This window comes from Heterodontus francisci, chromosome 11 (assembly GCF_036365525.1).
Source record: "Heterodontus francisci isolate sHetFra1 chromosome 11, sHetFra1.hap1, whole genome shotgun sequence".
In the NCBI taxonomy this organism is placed as follows: domain Eukaryota; kingdom Metazoa; phylum Chordata; class Chondrichthyes; order Heterodontiformes; family Heterodontidae; genus Heterodontus; species Heterodontus francisci.
In genome coordinates, this window is record NC_090381.1 from 30675064 (window position 1) to 30682024 (window position 6961).

Here is a 6961-nt window from a genome sequence, read left to right on the forward strand (position 1 = left end):
GGTCTGCAAATGAAACCCGACCCAAGCCCGACAGAACCACATCCAACCCAAGCCCGACCCGACCCGACCCGAGTCCTTTCATTTTATTCCCGCGCCCGACCCAACCCGACCACCGGAATAAAGTTGATTATATTAAAGTGGTTGTGCTCTACCTTCGATGGAATTGCTCACTGCAGACTAGTGCGGAGTGTTTTCCGCCTTGAAGTCCTGGCTGTCACTGTGGCCGACCCAGCCCGACCCGATCCGAGCCCGAAAGCCGTACCTGGAAGAGCGACGGACCTGACCCGAACCGGACTCATGTCGTCGGGTCCAGTCGGGTTCGGGTTGGCTAGCCATGCTCTATCATGAATACATGAAAGAGGCTAAAAGGGTTTTGTAATAACATTCATGCACCCGCTATAAAGGAACAACTCGTCTAGATGAAATTCTTTGTTTCAGCCATGTCATCATACTCAATTTGAAACAGTTGAACATAGACTACAGTTATCATGGGAAATGTTCCCAGTGTGAGAAAACTATTTATCCTCATCTGTGTAGCAGAGCCCTCTGCAATATTGTAAAGTGGCTCACTGGGTGTGTTATCACCTGTGTAATATCATAGTATTGGGCAGCAGACTTTTGAAAAGGGGATTTATCTTCTCCAAAGAGGATAACCTCTCCCTTCCCTTGGCAAAAAGAGCCACTGTACAACATTACACAGGCGGGAACACACCCAGTGAGCTACTGAACAATATCACACAGGCAGCAGCACACCCAGTGAACCACTGCACAATATTACACTGGAGAGCACATCCAGTGAGCCACTGTACAATATTACACTGGAGAACACACCCAGTGAGCCACTGTAAAATACTATACAGGTGAGAACACACCCAGCGATCCACTGCACAATATTACACTGGAGAACACATCCAGTGAGCCTCAGTACAATATTACACAGGTGAGAACACACCCAGCGAGCCACTGCACAATATTACACTGGAGAACACACCCAGTGAGCCTCAGTACAATATTACACTGGAGAACACACATAGTGAGCCTCAGTACAATATTACACAGGTGAGAACACACCCAGCGAGCCACTGTACAATATTACACTGGAGAACAAACACAGTGAGCCTCAGTACAATATTACACAGGTGAGAACACACCCAGCAAGCCACTGCACAATATTACACTGGAGAACACACCCAGTGAGCCACCGCACAATATTACACAGGAGAACACATCCAGTGAGCCACTGTACAATATTACACAGGAGAACACACCCAGCGAGCCACTGTAAAATATTACACTGGAGAACACATCCAGTGAACCTCAATACAATATTACACAGGTGAGAACACAGCCAGCAAGCCACTGCACAATATTACACTGGAGAACACACCCAGTGAGCCTCAATACAATATTACACAGGTGAGAACACAGCCAGCAAGCCACTGCACAATATTACACTGGAGAACACACCCAGTGAGCCACTGTACAATATTACACAGGTGAGAACACACCCAGCGAGCAACTGCACAATATTACACTGGAGAACACACTCAGTGAGCCTCAGTACAATATTACACTGGAGAACACACATAGTGAGCCTCAGTACAATATTACACAGGTGAGAACACACCCAGCGAGCCACTGTACAATATTACACTGGAGAACAAACACAGTGAGCCTCAGCACAATATTACACAGGTGAGAACACACCCAGCAAGCCACTGCACAATATTACACTGGAGAACACACCCAGTGAGCCACCGCACAATATTACACAGGAGAACACATCCAGTGAGCCACTGTACAATATTACACAGGAGAACACACCCAGCGAGCCACTGTAAAATATTACACTGGAGAACACATCCAGTGAACCTCAATACAATATTACACAGGTGAGAACACAGCCAGCAAGCCACTGCACAATATTACACTGGAGAACACACCCAGTGAGCCACTGTACAATATTACACAGGCGAGAACACACCTAGTGAGTCAGTATACAATCTTACACAGGTGAGAACACACCCAGCGAGCCACTGCACAATATTACACTGGAGAACACACCCAGTGAGCCTCAGTACAATATTACACAGGTGAGAACACACCCAGCGAGCAACTGCACAATATTACACTGGAGAACACACTCAGTGATCCTCTGTACAATATTACACAGTTGAGAACACACCCAGCAAACCACTGCACAATATTACACTGGAGAACACACCCAGTGAGCCTCAGTACAATATTACACAGGCGAGAACACACCTAGTGAGTCAGTACACAATCTAACACAGGTGAGAACACACCCAGCGAGCCACTGCACAATATTACACAGGCGAGAACACACCTAGTAAGTCAGTATACAATCTTACACAGACGAGAACACACCCATCAAGCCACTGCACAATATTACACAGGAGAACACATCCAGTAAGCCACTGCACAATATTACACTGGAGAATACATCCAGTGAGCCACTGTACAATATTACACTGGAGAATACATCCAGTGAGCCACTGTACAATATTACACAGGCGAGAACACACCTAGTAAGTCAGTATACAATCTTACACAGACGAGAACACACCCAGCAAGCCACTGTAAAATATTACACTGGAGAAAACACCCAGTGAGCCTCAGTACAATATTACAGGTGAGAACACACATCCAGCGAGCCACTGCACAATATTACACAGGAGAACACATCCAGTGAGCCACTGTACAATATTACACTGGAGAACACATCCAGTGAGCCACTGTACAATATTACACTAGAGAACACACCCAGCGAGCCACTGCACAATATTACACAGGTGAGAACACACATCCAGCGAGCCACTGCACAATATTACACAGGAGAACACATCCAGTGAGCCACTGCACAATATTATACAGGAGAACACATCCAGTGAGCCACTGTACAATATTACACTAGAGAACACACCCAGCGAGCCACTGCACAATATTACACAGGAGAACACATCCAGTGAGCCACTGTACAATATTACACTGGAAAACACATCCAGTGAGCCACTGTACAATATTACACTGGAGAACACATCCAGTGAGCCACTGTACAATATTACACAGGCGAGAACACACCGAGTGAGTCAGTATACAATCTGACACAGACGGGAACACACCCACAAGCCACTGTAAAATATTACACTGGAGAACACACCCAGTGAGCCTCAGTACAATATTACACAGGTGAGAACACACCCAGCGAGCCACTGCACAATATTATACAGGAGAACACATCCAGTGAGCCACTGTACAATATTACACTGGAGAACACACCCAGTGAGCCTCAGTATAATATTACACAGGTGAGAACACACCCAGCGAGCCACTGCACAATATTACACAGGAGAACACATCCAGTGAGCCACTGTACAATATTACACTGGAGAACACATCCAGTGAGCCACTGTACAATATTACACTGGAGAACACATCCAGTGAGCCACTGCACAATATTACACTGGAGAACACATCCAGTGAGCCACTGTACAATGTTACAAAGGCAAGAACACACCCAGTGAGCCACTGTACAATATTACACAGGCGAGAACACACCTAGTGAGTCAGTATACAATCTTACACAGACGAGAACACACCCAGCAAGCCACTGTAAAATATTACACTGGAGAACACACCCAGTGAGCCTCAGTACAATATTACACAGGTGGGAACACACCCAGCAAGCCACTGCACAATATTACACTGGAGAACACATCCAGCGAGCCACTGTACAATATTACACTGGAGAACACACCCAGTGAGCCACTGTACAATATTACACAGGCGAGAACACACCTAGTGAGCCACTGTACAATATTACACTGGAGAACACATCCAGTGAGCCTCAGTACAATATTACACTGCAGAACACATCCAGCGAGCCACTGTACAATATTACACAGGAGAACACATCCAGTGAGCCTCAGTACAATATTACACTGGAGAACACATCCAGCGAGACACTGTACAATATTACACAGGAGATTACATCCAGTGAGCCACTGTACAATATTACACAGGAGAACACATCCAGTGAGCCTCAGTACAATATTACACTGGAGAACACATCCAGCGAGACACTGTACAATATTACACAGGAGATTACATCCAGTGAGCCACTGTCAAATATTACACTGGGGAACACACCCAGTGAGCCTCAGTACAATATTACACAGGCAAGAATACACCCAGCGAGCCACTGTACAATATACACTGGAGAACAAACCCAGTGAGTCACTGTGCAATATTACACTGGAGAACACATCCAGCGAGCCACTGTACAATATTACACTGGAGAACACACCCAGTGAGCCACTGTACAATATTACACAGGCGAGAACACACCTAGTGAGCCACTGTACAATATTACACTGGAGAACACATCCAGTGAGCCTCAGTACAATATTACACTGCAGAACACATCCAGCGAGCCACTGTACAATATTACACAGGAGAACACATCCAGTGAGCCTCAGTACAATATTACACTGGAGAACACATCCAGCGAGACACTGTACAATATTACACAGGAGATTACATCCAGTGAGCCACTGTACAATATTACACTGGAGAACACATCCAATGAGCCACTGTCAAATATTACACTGGGGAACACACCCAGTGAGCCTCAGTACAATATTACACAGGCAAGAATACACCCAGCGAGCCACTGTACAAAATACACTGGAGAACAAACCCAGTGAGTCACTGTGCAATACACACAGGAGAACACACCCAATGAGTTACTGCATAACATATACAGGTGGAACAGCCCCAGGGAGCCACTGTACAATAAATATGCAGCACAGAAGGTGGTCATTTGGCCCATTGTGCCCATGCCAGCTCTTTGAAAGCACAATCGAATCGGTCCCATTTCCTTGCTTATTTCTCAAATCGCTATAATTTTCTCCGCTTCAAACTTTTATCCAATTCTCTTTTGAAAGTTATTATTGAATCTGTTTCCACCACCCTTTCACAAAGTACATTCCATATCATCATTACATGTTGTGTAAAAATGTGTTCCTGATGTCTTCTCTGTTTGTTTTGCTGATTACCTGAAATCTGTGTATTCTGGTTACTGAACCTTCAGTAAATGGAAACATTTTCGCCTTATTTACATTATCAAAAACAATCATGATTTTTGAAATCTCCCCTTAACCTTCTCTTCTCTAAGAACAACCCCAGTTACTTCATAAAGCAACCCCAACTTATCCTCAGGTACCAGTTAATTCCATTACACTAAACCTAAAGCACCTTTGGGCTCCTGGAAAACAGGTGTCCCACACAGTGAAGAAGGGCTGGTATCTAAGGATCAGTTGGGGTTACTACTTGCTGACAGTGGGCACTGGGACTCAGGGGTTGGCTGGATGTTGGAGCCTCACTGTCTGTGCTGTAGTGGCTAGATGCCAGAACAGAGAGGAGCTGTGGAGGTTGTTCGGGGAGAGAGTTGGCCGCTGGGACCCAGAGGAGCTCTGGGAGCTGTTATGGGAGAGAGTTGGAAGCTAGGAACAGGGAAGCTCTGGAGGCTGTTAGTGGAGCAGACCAGGTGCTGGGACCTAGTGGAGCTCTGGAGGCTGTTAGGAAGCGAGTCGGTTGCTAGGGCCTGGAAGAGCTCTGGAGGCTGTTCGGGAATGTATTAGCTGTTTGGACCCAGAGGAGCTCTGGAGGCTATTGGGCGAGCGGATTGGGTGTTAGGAAGCAGAGGCCCTCTGCAGGCTGTTAGGGGAGTGTGTCAGGCACTAAAACCCAGAGGAGCTCTGCATGCTGTTAGGAAGCAAGTCGGGGTCTGGGAACCAGAAGAACTCTGGAGACTGTTCGTGGAGCAGACCAGACACTAGGACCCAGACTAGTCCTTTATATTGTTAGGAGTGCAGACCGGGCACTAGGAACCAGAGGAACTCTGGAGGCCATTAGAGGAGCAGGCTGGGTGCTAGGACCAAGAGGAACTCCGGAGGCTGTTAGCAGAGTGAGTCGGGCGCTAGGATCCAGAGGAGCTCTTGAGACTTTTAGTGGAAAGTGAGTTAGACACTAGGACCCAGAGGAGCTCTGGAGGCTTAGGAAGCCCGTCAGCCCTCTAGGATCCAGAGGAGCTCTTGAGACTTTTAGTGGAAAGTGAGTTAGACACTAGGACCCAGAGGAGCTCTGGAGGCTTAGGAAGCCCGTCAGCCCTCTAGGGTCCAGAGGAGCTCTGGAGGCTGTTAGTGAAGCAAACTGGGCGCTAGGTCTCAGAGGAGGTCTGATGGTTTTTTTAGGGGATCAAGTTGGGTGTTAGGACCTTGAGGAATTCTGGAGACGGTTAATAGAGCCAACTGGGTGTTAGGACCCAGAGGAGCGCTGGGGAGCAGAGCGGGCACTAGTACCCAAAGGAACTCTGAAGGCTGTTAGGAAGATTTGGGTGCCAGGACCCAGAGGAGCTCTGCAGGCTACTGGGGGAGCACGTTGGGTGCTAGGAAGCAGAGGACCTCTAGTGGCTGTTAGGGGAGCGAGACAGCCACTAGGTCAGGCTCTAGGACCCAGAGGAGTCTGTTAGAGGAGTCTATTGAGCGCTTGGACACAGGCACTCTGGAGGCTGTTAGGGGAGCAAACTGGGCGCCAGGAGAGTGAGTCAGGCATTAGGGCAGGCACTCGGACTCAAGGGAGCTTTGGAGTCTGTTACTGGAGCAGACCGAGCGCTAGGACCTGGAGTACTTTGGTGGCTTTTCAGGGAGTGAGTCAGGTGCCAGGGATTCAGAGGAGTTCTGGAGGCTGTTAGGGAACGGATTAGGGTGCTAGAATCATAGAATGGTTACAGCACTGGAGGAGAGCATTCAGCCTATCGTGTCTGTGCTGGCTCTCTGAAGGAGCAATTCACCTAGTGCCATTTCCCTGCCTTCTCCCTGTAGCCCTGCACACTCTTCCTTTTTAGATAACAATCCAATTCCCTCTTGAATGCCTCAAT